This window comes from Equus przewalskii, chromosome 5 (assembly GCF_037783145.1).
Source record: "Equus przewalskii isolate Varuska chromosome 5, EquPr2, whole genome shotgun sequence".
Lineage (NCBI taxonomy): Eukaryota > Metazoa > Chordata > Mammalia > Perissodactyla > Equidae > Equus > Equus przewalskii.
This window is the reverse complement of record NC_091835.1, coordinates 21,080,444-21,098,983: the sequence shown is the minus strand read 5'-3', so window position 1 is coordinate 21,098,983 and position 18,540 is coordinate 21,080,444. Positions and strand designations below refer to the sequence as shown.

General features: G+C 45.1%; 1 long non-coding RNA gene across 1 annotated transcript; it reads left to right on the top strand.

The window, feature by feature from the left end:
- Positions 1 to 9,701: 9,701 nt before the first annotated feature.
- Positions 9,702 to 17,239, top strand: LOC139083273 (uncharacterized). Its single transcript, XR_011539866.1, has 3 exons — positions 9,702 to 11,210; positions 12,610 to 12,693; positions 16,395 to 17,239. It is a non-coding gene; the product is annotated as an uncharacterized lncRNA (long non-coding RNA).
- The last annotated feature ends 1,301 nt before the right edge of the window (positions 17,240 to 18,540 follow it).

The following is an 18,540-nucleotide window of genomic DNA, read 5'->3' as shown; positions in this document are numbered from 1 at the left end:
CTCCGGCTTCCCCCCTTGTCGTCAGAATTGGTCCAGATCCTGCTGGGCTCCCCACGGATGGAGCCTGACTCAGAGACTCACCCACCCCAGGCCCAGGAAGCAAACACTGAAAAGTAAAGGCAAAAAAAGAAAGAGAGAAAATAAGTAGAAAATAAAAAAGATTTTAAAAAAATTATGCACTGACATTAGTGACTCATTGGGGGTTAGTGTTTAAAACTATTTTGGTAAATTACTAATCTAATGACTAGTAGAATTTAAAAAAAAAGAGGATGTCAACCTTTAAACTACTATAAAATATGAAAGCAAGCAAAACATCATTTATAATCCCAAAGAAAATAAAAACTAACACCAAAAGAAATTTCTTAATAAGGGCAAAAAAATAAAGATGATATATGTAGATCAGATTTATTCCATATTACAATAAGTACACATGGATTAAATTCTCCTCAAAAGGGAAAACTCAGATTAATTTTTTTAATCTGAAGTTATTCTGCTTACAAGACATGCCTAAAAATAAAAAGACTCAGAAAAGTTAAAAATAAAAACAGGCAAAGGTTTATTTGGCAAATGAGAATGAAAAGGAAACAGGAATAAAAGTTTTCAGAAAGAGGCAAAGAGGATTCAGGGAAAAAGAACTAAATAGATCAAAACATATAACGTGCCTTAGTAAAAGATTCAGCATAAATAGGGCTCGTAATCATTGATCTTTTTTTCCCCTCTTCTGTTCTTGAAGACAATTTATTATTTGTCTCTCATATATATGTTGCAATTCCCCTCTCACTTTATCACTCAACTTTTGACTTTAAAATATTTTGCCAGGTTTTAAAAAATAAAGTCAAATATATTAATATATTTCATTATATCTTTTGGGTTTGTCACACTTAGAAAGGCCTTTTTCACATCGAGTTTACAAAGATAGAATCCTCGCTTTCTCCTAATAATTGCAGGGTTTAATATTTTACACTTAGATCTTTGATGCATCAGGAATTTATTTTGGTATCAAGAATCAGGTAAAGACATAGCTTTTTGTACCAAACACAGATAAACAACTGTTTCTCTCTTCCTTTCACTGATTTGAGGGGCACTTTTCTCATACACTAAATTCCTCAGTGAATTTTGCTCTACGTCTGGAATCTCTGCTCTGTTAGTTGATGATGGATCTTTACATCTGAATAAATCATAGTTGATAAAGCAAAGATTTTTAAAACACAAGGAAAACTGACAGAAGCCAGGTTGTAGTGGAAGCTTTGCACATACAACTGTTGCTTTATGGCAGCAACAGAAGAAAGAGCATACATAAGAACATGGTAGAGAGCCAGCCCTGAGGGCCTACAGGTTAAAGTTTGGTGCGTTCCACTTTGGTGGCCCGGGTTCAGTTCCTGGGTACAGAACCACCCCACTCATCTGTCAGTAGCCGTGCTGTGGTGGTGGCTCACACAGAAGAACTAGAGGGACTTACAACTGGAATATACAACTATGGACTAGGGCTTTGGGGAGGAAAAAAAAATGAGAAATATTGGAACAGATGTTAGCTCAGGGCGAATCTTTCCCAGCCAAAAGGAAAAAAAAAAACCAAGAATATAGCAGATATAAAATTTTAAAATAATAAACCATCTTTGTAACTACATCTCAATCTCCTTACCTACAAAGAATATACAAGGAGTATGTATGAAAGTGACTATATTCTAGCTACAAAGGGCATATCATTGACTCCCCAGAAGCAGAACTCTCACAGTCAGATTCCTTGACCACAGTGATCATTTCACCATATAAGGTGAGATCCGTAACAATGGTTAAACAAAAAAGATCGTCTACTAAAAAAACAGTCCATATGCTGCATCTATTTAGAAAATACGCTGAGAACTCTTATAGAAAAATTATTGTTCTCTGTATTTTTTCCTTCCAGATAAGCTTCACAGTTATTTTATCAAATTCTGAAAAGAGGCTGCATTAAACCTAAAAATTAATTGAGAAGAATTAAAATTTTTAAACGTTTTCTTCCCATCCAGGATAAGATAGCTCGGTTTGTTTGTATCTCTCCATAAAGCCTTATCATTTTCTTCATGTAGGTCAATAAATTTTACCAAGCTAGCATAACTGTGATACCAAATGCTTACTCAGACAACACAAAAAAGGAAACTCATCACATTCACAAATATAGAAGCGAAAGTCCTAAATAAAATCCTAGCGAAAGGAGTTAGGTGATGCATTTAACAATAACATATCTAAGCCAAATAGAATTTATCATGGGGATTTTATCATAGGGAATTTGTATGAGTAAAGTTAATAGTATCCTTTTGCTGTTGCAAGATGTGAAAATAGTTGTCCTTTTTTCCCCTAATTTTGGCGGATGTGTTGGACTATCTGGTCCCAGGGCATATGTATGGTTTCCTCTAGTTTTCCTGGGGGCACCTCAAGGACGTAGCTATTCTCTCCAGAGTAACCGAAACTGAGGTGAAAATAAGATGCCCAAGTAGGTGACCGTCAGTCAGAGGAAATCTGCCATGTTATCAAGACACCACGAATAGTCCAAACTAACACTTTTTCAAATATAAGCCCCAAATCAGAAGGCCCAAGAGAAGAGGTTCTGATTTCCAGGTACCAAAAAGCTATCAGGCTGCTTCTCTGTTGGCAACCAAGTGCTCTCATCCATCATTGGATGGCCACCTCCGGAAGGACTGAGACCTCACACAGACTCTGGGAATGGACATATCTCTCACTTGCCTCTGCCAGACCACCCCAATGGTCATAGCTGGGAGCTCAGAGCCAAGTCATAGTCAGACCAGATGATGTCCTGGGCAGGGCTGCCTCTGCTGCCCCCTCAGCCACTCCCCCAGCCAGGCCACATGAGGTTTTGGGCCACCCAGGCTGAGGCTGGTGCAGAGATCACAAGACTCAAAGAAGCCACCCCCCTCACCTGGCCATGGTTCCTGTGTGTGTCCACCCTAGCTGCTCTAGGCCCATCGTGGGGTATCTAGGTCCTTCCTGCTCCAGAGGCCTCCTTCCTTGCTGATCCTTGCCTATTTTAAGGAAATCATCACACAAGATCAAGGCAGACTCTCCCTTTCCTTTGCCAAGTCCCGAATCATCTATAGGTCCCCTTTTAAGGAGCGAGAGAAAGATTCAGAACTCCAAGGGAATTAGATGGAGGGCTTGTCCACAAAGGCCCCTCATTTTTTAACTCAGTTTTCTATCAAATAACTACCTGCTATGTCTCACACCGATTGCTGATTCTCTCCTGGGGAGTTTCCATCCATATTAGCCTTCTCGGGCTGCCGTGACAAAATACCACAGGCTAGGTGACTACAACGAGGTGACTGTGGTTTCTTTCTCACGGTCCTGGAGGCTGAAAATCCGAGATCAGGGGCTGGGGAATGGCAAGGCTTCTCTCCCTGGCTTGCAGACAGCCATCTCTTCACTGGGTCCTCACACAGCCTTGCTTCTCTGTGCACATGGACAGAGAGAGCTCTCAGGCGTCTCTTCCTCCTCTTATCAGGATACCAGTCCTATCAGTTTAGTGTCCCACCCTGATGACCTCATTTAACATTAATCACCTTCTTTAAGTCCCTGTCTCCAAATACACTGGGCATTAGGACTTCAATATAGGAATTGCAGGGGGGACACAATTCAGTCCAGGACACCGTCTTTCAACTTGTTTCATAACTGGAGTGGGGAGCTGCCCACCCACCAGCTCTTGTATTAGGAGCTTCAGACAGAAAGATTTGTTCAGGATCAAGTTCTCTGGCCCCAACCAGGTTACAGCCTCTCACCTGCTTCCTTTTTACCCATCTGTGCTGGTTATTGTCCATTTTCTTACACCCTCACCTTTCACATACACGTCTGTTCTACACCCTTCTCTGCCCGGCCCTGTGCCCAGAAGTCTGCTCTCTTGTCCTCTGGCTTCTGATTGGATCCAGCCAATGGAAGCCACTAGCCAAGATCCTCGGAGGGCAGGAGAGAGAGGTTGGAACGTTTCTGCCCCTCTGCTCTCCCTAAATGGCCATGGCTCTGCAGGAACTGAGTGCCTCCATGGCCACAGCCTCTACCAAAACCCTCCCACAGCTCCGCATCCTTGTTGGTCACCTTCAGCCTGCTCACGCTTCTGTAAATAGCCTCCTCACCCACCTCTCTTTAGCTAGCCCAGGCCACTTTCAGAGGTGTTGGCTCCCAGGAGACTCATCCACTGCCTTCACCTTCCTCTTGGGGGCCCTGATATGCTCAAAATTGCAGCTGGTCAGCATTTGGGAGCCTGGCCCTAGAGAAGGAGAGTGTCAGAATTCTTGTACTCCAGCTTCATGTCTCCACCCCTGGAACCCACACACACTCTCTCTCCCAAGCACAAGCAGAGACTCCCTCTAGGCTTGGCAGCTGGGGGCAGCCACATCCAGGGGAAGTAAAAGCCCGCTTATCAGATCAACACCTCAGGTCAATGAGGGTCTGGAGCTCTTATTCTGGAGTTGGGGGTGGGTATGAACGCAATGGTCCCTCTCTGTGGGTGAGGAACCAAGAGAACAGAAATGCAAGCCTCAAGCCAGGCAGTCTTGCTCTGGAATGTCAAACCTACAGTTTGGAATATCCAGAATAATTGGAGGGTCCCAAAGGAAGGGCTTGAAACAGGGCGTGGGCTTGAAGGATGCCCCTCTACTGCAAAACTCCTAACAATTGTGGGGTGGGAGCACATCTCTTCATCCCTCATCCTGCGATCTCTCACCAGGATCCTTTCTGTCAAAGACAGCAGGTCCTTCATAGTGCATAGCAACCTCATAGCAACACTGATAGGAAGCTCAGTTCACAGCGTCTGATCATGTAGATAAGACAATTTCTTTGTACGAGAAATCTATTTTTCGGGAATGTGAGCACTTTCCCCTCCCCTTCCTCCTCTTTTTATTTCTTGATTCTTTTCTTTTTTGTTCTGATTAAATCTTGTCATTTTCCATCCTTTCACCTTTCTTTGACATCGATTTGTATAGCACTTGAGAGCACCGATGGGTGGGAGAAATGCCTGAGACTCAGAAACTCACAACTCTTTTCCCATAATTATAATCACTCCACGTTCTGGACCTCTTGGTCAGCCTTCCAGGCAGGTTAAAAATAATTTGTAAGTCTGAAAACACATTTTACATGCCTGTAACAGTTCCTGCAGCTGCCACACACTTCTTCCCCTGCTGTCATAACGACAGTACATCAGTTGACAAGGAAACAGATCGAAGGTCTTAAAGGCGTGGATTGCCCACACCCTGAGACATCTGTAAAACATATTCTTCTTTCCTTTTTTTTAATCTAACATTTTAATGTAAGGTCCAAACTTATTTCTTTATATCCATGAGCCAAACAGCCATGCCAATTTGTATAACTCTTCTTTCCTCTCCTTTTCTTATGGTGCTAACTGCAGAGTCCAGCTTGAGGGTCTCCTTTCTACATCCCAGAAGGGGTCCTGCTATCGTGTCAGGACCCCTTTGAAAATCTGGAGAAAGATAGAGGTCCTCTCTCCAGGAAAATGAACATGCAAAATGGAGTTGCCATGCCATCTCAGGGGTTCATGAAACTACGATGATGTCTGTCCATGGGCCACCTGGGGCCAGATTTTCTCAAGATGTAGTTGGATAATAACCTGGATCAGAGCCCCCTGAGGTGCTGGTCACAACAAGCACGTTCCCCGAAGCAAGTGAAAACCTATTGAATCAGAATCTTCCGGACGGATGCCAGGAATCTGCATGTTTAATAAGCATCGCGCAATGTCTACTCACAATGAACTTTGAGAAGCATTGTTAGGGACCCATCCACCCCCAATCCTTGGACAAATCTGATTATTTGCAAGCTCAAATTACTTTCTTCTCAGCTATTCTCTACAGGCCACTACGATGTCTTACCAGTCAACACAGTGATGACCTTGTCTTTGCTTGATCATAGCTATAAACGGAGAGCTTGGATCATCCACCGCCTTGTCTCCATTATTCTCCAAATCAATTACTTTAGTGTATTTTAATGTCTGCTCTTATTTATGGGTTTTTTGCTCTGGAAAAGTAACACGCCATTTGGATAGCTTTCCTTGGAGCAGCTTTTGTATTCAAGCTACAAGAGTAAAAAATGACAAGTTCCAATCCGAGAGAGCAGAGCTAACAAGACCTCAGTTAAGTCTTTTTATTAACCCCAAAGACTGTTACCTTCTAAAGCATACTCATTCTATCGCAACAATTAGTATTTGTAGATTCCTTTAAAAGAAAACTTTAACCAGAACATTTAGGAGTAAAGAAAACACAGTGAAATAGGACTGACACTTCATATTTTTTTCCACTGAACTATGCTAGTAGCAGAAGAGAATAAACTCATAATCTGAGGGTCTGGGATTTGAAAGTGCTGCCACAAGTGGAGCATTTCTTTCAAATTTTGTGCTTTACCATAAAAATTATTGAAAATTTTGTTTTCTTCCATATAACTTATCTATATTCAAAAATCATGGGTTTCCCCCCAGTGAATTTTCAAGGAAAATGGATGTGCCATATTTATTCAGACTTTACACACCTCTAGGCACACATCTCACATGGTAGTTTAAGAAATCTGACCCTAAATCCATTATATTTATCTACATTTTGAAACACAATTTCTCTATACTCCTCCTCGTTATTTATTCAGCACTGTATTTACTTCCAGCCAAATTCTGGCCTCAACAACAATCCCCTCATTCTTAGTTGGTGAAACCTTAGGCAGGCAGGACTCTGCTATCTTTGCTCTTCATTGCATCCCCAGCTCTGAGAATAGAGCCAGACACATAGTTGGTGCTCAGAAAACAAAATGAATAAATGAATGGTCAACTGGGTGCTGGCTTACATTCATCCTCAAACCCAACATGATTCAGAGACTTCGTTTAAAGAGAATCTAGAACGCCTTGTTGACAATGGCCCTGCTCAATGATGCTTTGGCTCTTCCTGACCCAGAGTCCACTTTTTATCCCATCCACAGCATAGACAGCCACCACCTTCTTTTCTGTCACGTTGTAATTGCTTGAGTGACTCAGTTGTAGAATCTATTAACATGGCTGTCACTGACAAGCTATATTCTTCATGGATGTGATGAGTTTCTACCTAAATTGACCTCTTTTATACACCAGAGCACTGTTGATGCTACACGCAGAATGGTCATTGCATTTCTTCACGAGTGATGTTTCTAGCGAGACTAGAAATTGCTTGAGGAATTCCTGTGAGTCCTTCTGCCTTGGACGCCGCTTATTGATACAAGGAAAAGCAGCCAATGTCCTTCTCCTGTAAGTTCTTTTGATACCCAGTAAACAATTTTCAGTCGCTCATTCAACATGCATCCTTTTGTCAAGTCCCTGGGGGCGGAGATTCTGGATGAAGACGATATACTATCCTTTCCTTTTAGGCAATGACAGTGTAGCAGGTGAGCCCACCGTAACAGTCATCATGAGACGCTTTTAGAACATCAGCTGTGCATACCGAAGAACACAAGGACTTTCTGTTGGTCTTACATGGACATCTGCAGAACGGTACTTCTTGTACTGTCCACACATTTCCCCTCTCGGCCCCTCGCTTTCTTGACTTCTAGTTTCCAGTCCTTCTGCAGCCCCTCTCCCCACCTGCCTGCATCCTCCCCCCTCTCCAGATCATCACTTCTCTTCCGTGAGTCACTTGGAACTCTCCTTTCTCCCCCTTCTCCTCTAGACTACTACACTCCCTTAATTCATTTTTATTTTCAAAAAAATTTGCAATCTGTTTGGTATGAAGGCAACAGATTGGCTACAAGGAACCGTGTAACACAAGATGCTAGAGAAGCGGGGCTCTGAGATATTTTCGGATACTAGTAATGACAGCAGGACGTTTGGTGAGTACTAGAAGCGGGGCCGGGCGCTTCTAAGCACCTCGCGTGGATGAGTTCATGGGATTCTCAAAAGGCCACATGAGTAGACATTACGGTTATGCTGATGCTGCAGTGGAGGAAACTGAGGCACAGAGAAGTTAAGTAACTCGGCTCCATCCAGGGCAGAGCGAGTCCCCCTTACTACAGACGTGAAGCAGTGGCCCACCTGTGAAGCACTTCCTGGCCCCCCAACGCAAGGCCACTGGGCAGCCTATGACAACATGTGTGAAGTGTCGTCCATCAGGGATGCTCATTAGAGACCCAGCACTCGGGGTTTTTACTGGGGGCTGGTCACGCAGGCACCCTCTGCCTGGCATATACCCAGATTCCAGACTCCCGGGAGGAACACGGGTGCTCGGAATGAACCACACAGCTTATCCCAACAGCACAGGCACAGAGAGCAGCTTCCATTAGCTCAGGGGATGCTGGGAGCCCTCTCCCGAAATCCAAGTTCCCAGACACCAGCCAAAGGCCACCTGGCAAGCAGAGTTGTCTAGGGACAGCAGTCAGGCCTGCAGTGTGAAGTCCCTCCTGAACAAGGGTCATGGTGCCCTTGACCCTGGATCAAGGGTCTGGCCTGGATAACCCAGGGAAGGTCTGTGCAGCCCACACTCGACCCTCCCGTGAGGCAGAGTGTTTGCTGGGGGAGACGGAAACAGCCCCTTCTCCCTGTAACGGGGGCCTCAGGGGAGCCCACATTGATTTTGGATATGGCCAAAGGCTGTGCCTCATTCAACAACACACCCCCTTTACACATGACACACACTCTACAGACACACACATGACACACCACACATATCACTACACACACAACACACACACACCATACCACACAAACCACGTACACCACACACACGCATACACAGCACACACTCCACTTCATACATTGGCACAAAAATTAAAAGCAGAAAAAACATCATTTGAACGTTGCAAAATACTGACTTTAAGTTGTTAAGCATGGTAACTGCAGTAACAAAATAATCAATTTTATAGTCATCTAATCATACTCAGGACTTCAGATGTAGATGAATTTTTGTATGTTTCAGGAGACAAATCCAGGGGTCTGACAAGGAAGGAATTTGCATATACAAATCCACTGATGCGGCTGTCCCACATACGTGTGGAACATGACGTGGACAGCGTGAAAAGATGCGTATTCTCCAATCGAAAGTGGAGACTATAACCTTTTATTCTCTTACAAACTGAGAAAACACATTCTCGTATTAAATCTACAGATGACCACTTATTGAAATAATTATAGGCCAGAAAACTAAGCTACACCACATCAGTAAAGTGATATTTTAGTGACTTTCAGGAAAACCACAAAATGAGCGCGTAGAGAGAGAAGATGAATAATATAATCTGATGTAACAGAAGACAAAACGACAGGAGCTAATGTTACTGAATGTGTGTTGTTTTCCAGGATGGCGCCAGATCCTTTAACACCCAGACTCAGACAACCGCCCCTGTGGCTTATGAGACAGGTGTCATTATGATGCCCATTTCACAGATGAGCAAAGTACCGCCAGAGAGGTTGGCCCTCATCTCGCATCACCTCGCTGTTCAGAATTGGAGCTCAGAGCCTGCCAACTGCCCGAGCAAAGCTGTTAGAAACTGAGTCAAACATCCCTTCCAGAAAAGCATGAGTCACAATCCAATAGACCTAAATACGCCCCTACTCCTACGTCTTCCCCGTAAACGAACAGAGTATTTAGATGTGGCAAATATTTGCATTTTTAAGGAACAGGGTTTTTGTTTTTTTTTAATGAAATAGCACTCGAAAATATCACAGATATTGCCCATTTGAGGGCCTGCACTATTTTGCAGACTGATTAGGCAGGCAAAGGCTCTCGAGCATGTTTCCTAAATATTGACTCAATGCCTGGATTACAGGTCACGCAGCTGAGACCTCTTCTCTGTTGATTTGCACTGCTTCTCCATCACCATTATGCAGTTCCCTTCACGCTCAAGGGGCCGTGACTCTGGACCATCTGGAACTTTCCAGATGTGCCGTGGTCCAAGAAAGGTCCCGAGTGAGGTCTGTGCTTCTGCCCAGAAACCCTCAACAGGGGCTTCTGGAAGACACATCAGGCCTGAGGAGTCAGAGCAGGGTCCCGGGAACATGATAATCCCCTGTCAATCCCTTACTCCCAGCTTCTTGCTCCCAGCGCGGCTTTTTAATTGTCTAAAAATCTGCTCGATTGTATTAGATGGTTTTGTCCCAGTGCTGTTCAGAGACAGCCCAAGAGCCAAGGGACAGCTCGAGATCTCTTCCAAATGGAGGTCGCAGACCCTCCTCGTCCGGGCTCTGCCCCTGCTTCTTGGGAACCAGAGCAGACAATGGTGGATGAGGAAGGAGTGCAACCTCTGCTCTGGCTGTCCGCAGAGCTGAGGAGACACCGGGAGGATGGCCCTGCAGGTGGCCACACCACCCCAAGCATCCTTGAAGCCCCGGCAGGTAAGAGGTGTGCCAGTAGGATCCCCAAGGAAGGGGGTCTGGGAAGTCACTCTCCATAGGATGGGATGTACCTCGCCTCATTTTCATCCACTGAGCTGTCTGCGATTTTATAAATGAGGTTGATGGTCCAAAGTCTTGTCTGCCATTTCCGCTATCAGACAGTCCAACCAGGCTGGCGGGTCAAGTCCTCCCGTTGACTCAGAGGAGCTGCCCATCTCCTCCGGACTCTGAGCCTCACTAGATGATTCTTACTGACCATCTCAGATCGTTTTCTGTGAGTTCTATCTTCATCCCCAACCTGGGCTTTATATTTTGGCAATGTTCTTCTCTGTCATCTAAGTGAGTCAACTTAGAAATGCTTCTGTGCATTATCACGACCTGTGATGTTCTAGTTAAATAATTTCCAATTTCGTAATTTTCACACTCAACAAATGATATTCAAAATAGCCATTCTGCAGCTCTCCTAAACGGCAGATGTTATTACAGGCTGTTGTGGATTAGAAGCAGGCTGAAAGTGGGACCTCTGCTGGATCCCATGTAAACCCAACACCCAGCTTAAAGTCTAAGGTCTAATGGTGATGCTTGGCCCCCACCTTCACCACCACCTGTCACCCTCAATGCTGCAGCAAGAGGAGGACAATGGGCAGATCCCCAGTGGTCTCCTCGGCCCAAGAAGTAGTGGGGCTCCCGCCACCTGTGGACCACGATGATGTCATCAAGCTCACTCCAACCAAATGGGAGAGAAAGTGGCCTTCTTCCCTCTGGATGCGGTGGGACTTGTTCTCAGCTGCTTCATCCAAAGATGTACAAGAGCTTCACCAGGCTCCAGCTCTCTGCTGGGATCTGGCTGTGAGACAAGGCGACGGCAGTGAAGGAGGTAAGAGGAGGAACACAGGAGGGGGGATGGTTCCGTCTAAGGAACCATCTAAGGGCATCCATGGGACATTCCACTAGAAACATGGAGCAGGAGAGTGAGCGTAGGTCAGAGCACAGCAGAAGCTGACATCTGGGTTGTGATAAGACCTGAGACATCAGCATTTGGGGGAAAGAAGAATTCACTGGTGCAGGGAGCCTTCAAGGGAGTCCCTTGAAGGTGAGTGTGGTGTGGAAACAGCCAAGCAGAGGACCCAGAAAACACTCACAATTCAGGGGCAGAGGGAAGAAAAGCACCCTGGGAGGGAACCTGGAAGGTCCAAAGGAGCTGGGAGCCAGGGCTGCAATGAAATACGATGAAAGCCAAGGCAGAGAGAGTTCTGGCAAAAAACAACGTGGTCAAGAGTGCCAGATGCCACAGGGACGCATAAGAGGAGACCGAAAGGGATCCAGGTCGCGCGGCAACAGGAGGTCACCTTTGTCAGAGCAGGTTCAGAGGTGGGGGAGAGGGCACAACAGATGTTGGCAGATTGTGGGTTGCACGGTGGGGAGGAACAGAGACTCCTCTGGGTGGCAGAGACAGAGAGACGGACAGACAGCAGATGGGGGAAGAGATGTGTGTGTTTGGGGGGGGGATTCTTTTGAGGCAGATGAGACTTGAACAGGGGCTGTATCTTAAGTGGATTCGTACATCTTTGTGTTCCTGTGGCCAAGAGAGTCCTCCACACACAATGCAAACCCAGTGCCTGATGAACAGGAGGTAAAGAAAATGTGCACTGATGACGATGGTGCGGCGGGGACATTGATGATGGTTCCAGTCCAGTTGGGATGTCCTTGCCCCACGTCTGCCTGGGGTACCTGCAGGGTGCAGGAGGCGGCTTCCCAGCGTTTCTGTCCCATGCTGCGCCTCTTGTGATCCACCAGACAAGAGCATATTTCCTCCTGACTCGTTTTATTAATATGAATCTACTTAACATTAAAACTGTGTTATTGAAATAAATCCTTGAAATATAAAGGCTAAATCCTTGAAGTTACTACACACCCTAAGTGAGAGGCGTTATCAATTAACTGGCACATAATAGTCGCTGAATTAACGGAAGCTGTTTTTGCTGTTGTAATTGTCACTATTACCCTCTGATGCACTAAGCTGTCAGGGCTGGCCTTTAAAAAGTGCATGGTATGATTTCAAGACTATAAGCAGAATTTTTTATTCCCCACCTGAAATCAGGACACAGAGGCCCTTGGGGCTCCAAGAGTAAACTCCTGAAATGGTTGTCACTTGGACTCATCAGGGGTTTTGTCCCGAACTCTTCTTTCAGATAATACCTGTGCTGTTACCCAGGGGCCTGTCCCCGAGATGTTGCGCAGAGCCTTTCTCAAGCAAAGCTTCTTTGTCTTCTCAGGTTGGTTCGTGACCATGCTACCTCAGGACCATCGGGGGACCGCAGTGCATTCCGGAGGACATGGGGACAGATTCACAGACAGCGGTGAGCTAACAACGTATTTTAGTCACCCGAGTGTCTGTTTATGATGTTCCCTGCTTAGATCTCACCTGCATGGGAGCTTTCCCAGATTGTATCGCCTCCCTGCCCCTCCCACTCTCTCCGCACCGTCCCCCAACCCCACTCCACAGTGCTCTGGGCTCACCTCTCTCTTAGAAATTACCCCCCACTATTCTCGCCTGATGATCTGTCTGTATATTCACTAGCCTGTAAGCTTCCAGAGAATCTGCACCACGTTTTATGATTCCATCACCTGACACAAAATAGACATTCACAAACTACATCTTAAATGAGTAAATATTGAATGATTTCCCCCCAAAGGGTATTTCTATTTGAAATGGTGGTTTGTTCATTTCCTGTATTTCACTTGAACTCTTCCCTGCGTCAGAAACATGGACTATCATGTCATGACTTGTGCATACATGTCTATTGCATGTCCATTGATGATCTTACAGCAGCAGGATGGGCAATGGCATATGGCCCTGGGCTGTCAATCAGGTGGTTTTCCCATTTACCTGTCTGAAAGTCCTTGTTTTCTTTGAGTTTTGTTGAGTTGGACATAGAGGTGGGATGAACAGTTTAGTTGTGTGCCACGGCCCAGGCTGGCACTATAGGCCACAGCTCAAAAAGAGGGTGAGGAGAAGTCCTTGTAAGTCGGCGACCTTTAAAGACCTCCAGAGGCTCTCAAGAGAGGGTGCATTTGTTGGCAATGGTGGGAGGTGGACAAGGGCCCAGGAGAAGACTGGGCTGCCGAACCCCAAACGGCAGGTGAGCCATTCTTTGGCCCTAAACACCCCCAGTGGCGCCAGATTAATTCCTCTGGTTACTTAGGATATTAGCAGAGGACAAGAGGACAAGGAAGAAGAAAAGGAAACCGGAAACTGGAAAAAAGGAAAGAGTGAGGTGGAGGTGGTTAATGAGAAGAAAGGAAACAACAGGAGGAGAAATGTAACTTGAGGAGTAGAAAAATAAAGGTCCAGTGCATTTAAAGAAACAGGCTTAACTAGGGAAATAATATTCTTTGGCTACTTCTATCCATATTCCTGATAGGTTCTTACGTCTGCTGACTTCTAATAGATTATGCACACACCCAGGTCCCTTGCAAGCAGTCTAAAGAGAGGATTAAAAAAATTAATTCTTTTTGGCAGAGGGTGTTGATCAGGAGAATGGTTTTGACAAAAAAGGAAAAAAAACTCTAGAAATCAGAAAAAAATGACGTCATCAATTTGATCGTAAGATCACATGAGGCACAGGCGACTTGGAGAATGCACTGACTTTTTTACATCATTTCCAGCTCTATGTTGTGTGACTATGACAGAAGTTTCCAGAATGGGGGAAGTGGCAAATAACTCTATATTCAGAGCCTGGGCAAATCAAACTTGCTGAGTAAATTCTTTAGCTTGGGTCTTTACAGTGCCCTGAAAAGAAATCAAAAGTAATGAGTTCCCTGAAATTATTGTGGAGAGGGCAAAGGTCAATTTGACACGAGCAGATGTGATCAATATCAGTCATAATGACATGGTTGATCTGGCCAGACCCAACCGTCCCCTGAGTGACAATGTTTTATTCTGCACACTACGTCATCGAGAAGCCAAAATTAAATACGGTCTGGAAGGGTGATTTCTTCAGGAAAATCTTATTTCCATAAGAGGCATTGAGTCTTGAAGGAAAGAGGAGTGTCTGTTGCTATTGCACACATTTAGTAACATAGAGAACACCCTGTGTCCTGGGTGGTAAGGATTGATACATAGATAACACACATCCTTTAAAAATGAGAGGTGTCCTTTCTCATGCAGGAAACTGCCTAGATATTCAGAAGCCACATGCAAACATGAGAGACCCAGCTCTCCCTCCCCACTGGTTCTTCCTCTAACGTTTCTGTGCTTCGTTTTGCCCAGATGAACACAGAAAGTGTGTAAAAACCTCGTGCAGGGCCAGCTCTCCACTGCCTATGGAAACTCTGCTGGGAAACACTTCTCCATCATTTTCTGTGATAAGGTGTTAATGACATGTAGATTCGATATTGTTATGAAAGAGAATTTGCATGCATACACAGCAGAAAGGAGAATTTTTAATTTTTAAGTAATAGTACAAAATGTCTCCAGCATCCTGGGCATGTTTCAATCCACTGCTTTATTCTCAACCTTGGTCCTGGAGAGAATCATTTGAAAACGTGCAAAGAACTTGGGATGTTGGCAGGATGACCCCTACTGAAAAGGCTAAAGGGGTCACTTCTGCACTTCCGCCTCCGTGGCACAGCACTTCTAAACGTTCCTGTTACATTTGACCTTGTCAGCCTGACCTTGACGTAGCACACCAGCAGGTCTGGAGGAAAACGATGCTCTCCATCAATTTGCACCTGGAAGCGCTTCCCAAGCCCCACACCCGTCCTGCTTCTCTTGCAGCCGAGCATGAATCATTTATTTACGGATACCTGACGTTTGCTGTGGGGTAATTCACTCTCTGGACATTTGTTTTATTTATTTTAATTCCTTCTAGAGTGCAGGACAGAATTTAGAGCTTTTAAAATCTGTAGACATATGCAGGCATTTTTTTCTTTTTGTGTGCACATTCATTAGCTAAATGGGCTTTTTGGACTTTGTTATGGTGAAAATAATATTTTCATGCACATAGAAGGCAAATCAAACAGTACAGAAGGTATGCATTGAAGCATGGGTCCCTTTTGCATCCCACCTACTCAGTTCTACTATTCAGAGGTGACTACTATCAATAGATTCCTGTGTTCTTGTGCATCTTTTGGGAAAATCTCCACACATTTTATATATATATCTATCTATATCTATGTCTATGTCTATCTTATACCCCACACATTCATACATATATATATATATATATATAAACAATTTTTCATTGAGATGGAGGCATTTGTGTACCACTTTTACTCAGCAATATCTGGGTAATCTTGACCATATCAACACACACAGATTCATCTCACTTCTTTTAATAGCTCTGATTTAATTGATAATTTAATTTATTATTTAATAATTTCACTACAGACAAGCACTCCAGTTTCTGCCTAGTACAAACAACCAACTTTTCAGGGGACTCTTCTGTCAACAGCCCACTCTCTGTCCTTATGGCTACACAGGATTTTAATCTTGGTTTCTTTTCTTTTCTTTTCTTTTCTTTTTTTGAGGAAGATTAGCCCTGAGCTAACATCTGCTGCCAATCCTCCTCTTTTTGCTGAGGAAGACTGGCCCTGAGCTAACATCCGTGCCCATCTTCCTCTACTTTATATGTGGGACACCTGCCACAGCATGGCATGCCAAGCGGTGCCATGTCTGCACCCGGGATCCGAACTGGCGAACTCCGGGCCACCGAAGCGGAATGAGCACACTTAACTGCTTCGCCACGGGGCCGGCCCCAAATCTTGGTTTCTTGAACTGTCACCCTGCCCTGCCGTGTAGGCCTAATTTTTGTGTTTGAATTTATGACTTCTTTGGCAAGGAAAAACCTAGGGTTGTTTTTATTTAGTTATTTTGTACATTTAGCACTACATAAATTCATAACCAAAGACAAAGATGAGCAGCAGGCTGGAAATTAGGTTACAAAATACTAGATAAATAAGCTAGAATTCAGTAAGAGATGGTAAGCTGCTTCCATCACAGAAAGTAAATTTATTCTCATTTCTTTGCTTTTGTTTTTCTTTATCTTTTCATCCTCAGCCATAACAGACTGGAAAACTGCTGGGGTTACTGTTTTCATCAGTCTTGCCCCTCCCATCTGTGCCCGGCCATCACTGAGCAGAGGAATGAAGGCTGCTGCTGAGTCAAACAGGATGCCACCAGCAGCTGGAGGTCCAGATGCAGGAGACAGGAGGAGGGGGTTCTGAATGATTGGCCAGTTGTCAGGACAGCAGCCGAGGTGGTTGGAGGTCCAGTGGCACGGTGGGAAGGCTGAGGTCCAAGACTCGGGTTCCCCGGGGAGCACTGCCAGGTGACCCCAGCAGCCAGCTGCTCCTGGGAGCAGAGGTCCTTCTGAGCTCAGAGTCTGGGCACGGCTGGGCTGTGGGTCTTTAGTGAGAGCAGCGGGAAAGATCTGATAACTTATTCTTTCTCCAGAGTTCATAGTTTCTCTCTGGAGTACTTTGCCTTGATGTTTCACGGCCCGATTTTAGCTCTGCCAAACTGCCTGCTATCAGATTAATTTACGACCCTGCTCTGTCTTTTGCCTCCTTGGCCTAGGATTTTTGAGAAGCACAAATACATTTTCTCTAAGGGATAGCTCTGAAAATGGACAACTCAGTATCTAGAAGAATACACAAGCCCTTGGCAACCGCAGCCACCTCTAAGGAGAAAGCTGTGGCTGGGGGTGTGGGAGGGTGGGAAAGAGAATTCTTTTCCCCTGAAAACCCTCTGTGCCTTCTGAACGTTGTACTCTGTGTTCCACCTAACAAAAAAATACTGGAAAATGATCTATTTAGTCATTTCTATCTGAGTTCTCTTGAACATCAGTTTCTCAAGAAAGAAAAGTTCCATCTATTGTGAGCCAATAAAAGACAGGATCCTCCATAAAAATTGTGACGTCTTTGACTCGAATGAAAATATCAAAAACAAGAAAAAAGAGGAAGCTGAGAAGGAGGAACTAAATTCACTTCCCCGTGCCTTTATTCTTCTGCCCAGGAGTTCTTTCATCTTATCTTGGTGCCTTTTTATTTGGGTCTCTCCTGTCCTTAGAGCTTTCTCTTATTGTATTTCTCCTGTCTCCTCACCTTCTATTTTGGATGCTAGAGTTTACTGAACATCCTCCTGGGTCCGGTTAGGGGATGAGAGTTGGGTTTCGAGGCCCAAATCCCTTCACCTCTCACCTCCCTGTGTGGACCAGGTGGAATGGCTTTATTAAGCTGGGCAAACACTGATGACCAACCTCCCACCTTTTTCTAGAACTCTGTGGTAAAAGCTAGATTGAAAAAAGCATCTTAGACCACAGACCGAAGTGATATTGCCTTTCTCTATCCCTAAATATAAGCAGACCGACCCCACAGAGCTTATCTACCTTGTGACAGGTGGAGAACGGGGCAGACACTAAATCTACTCACGGACGCACATCCCTTCAGTGATCACTAGCAAAATGTGACCCAAGGTAGTATTAGGTTCAGGCCAATCAGGTTAGCCACTCTCTTCCCCAGGGATGCAAGCCGAGAGGACAGAAGCACCTGCCTCCTTTCAACACGCAAAAATGGAAGTAAATTCAACATTCATCAAGGACATAACTAAAGGCAACTGTCTGAAATGGAAGAAAAACCAATAAAAGTGATTTAAAAGGGCTCACCATCTCAATTCCAAGAGGCCACTTCCGAGGTAGAATTATCTGGGCTCTGGTGGACTGGATGTAGGAATGAGCAGACAGAAGGGAAAGATGAGATTGTCTGTTGTCTAGTGCTCATTCGATGTACTTGCTCGATAATCCTGGTGGAGAGATAGAGAGAGTGAGCCCTCAGCTCGATACCCCGTGTTGTGTCCTTCCGCCTTTCGGCAGTGAGAGAGATTGAGAAATCACGGGAGGTAGATAGAGCTGACTACCGAGAGGACGAGAAGGTCCAAGACCAACCACTGAGGGCCACCAACATCCTGTGGGCTGATGGGAAGGCACGCACAGACAGTGAAGTGGCCGTGATTGGAGAGAGGGAGGGGAGCCTGGTTTTGTAGCCATGTGTTTGGAGGTCCCCGTGGGTGACGTACACCTGAACCCATGAGCATCTCCATCCCAGACGGTCATCAGCACGAATCTGTCCAGCACCTTAGGGGCAGCATGTGGAGCAGGAAAGGGTGAGAGAAGTACCACCATTTAGCCAGGCCAGTTTTCTTAGGG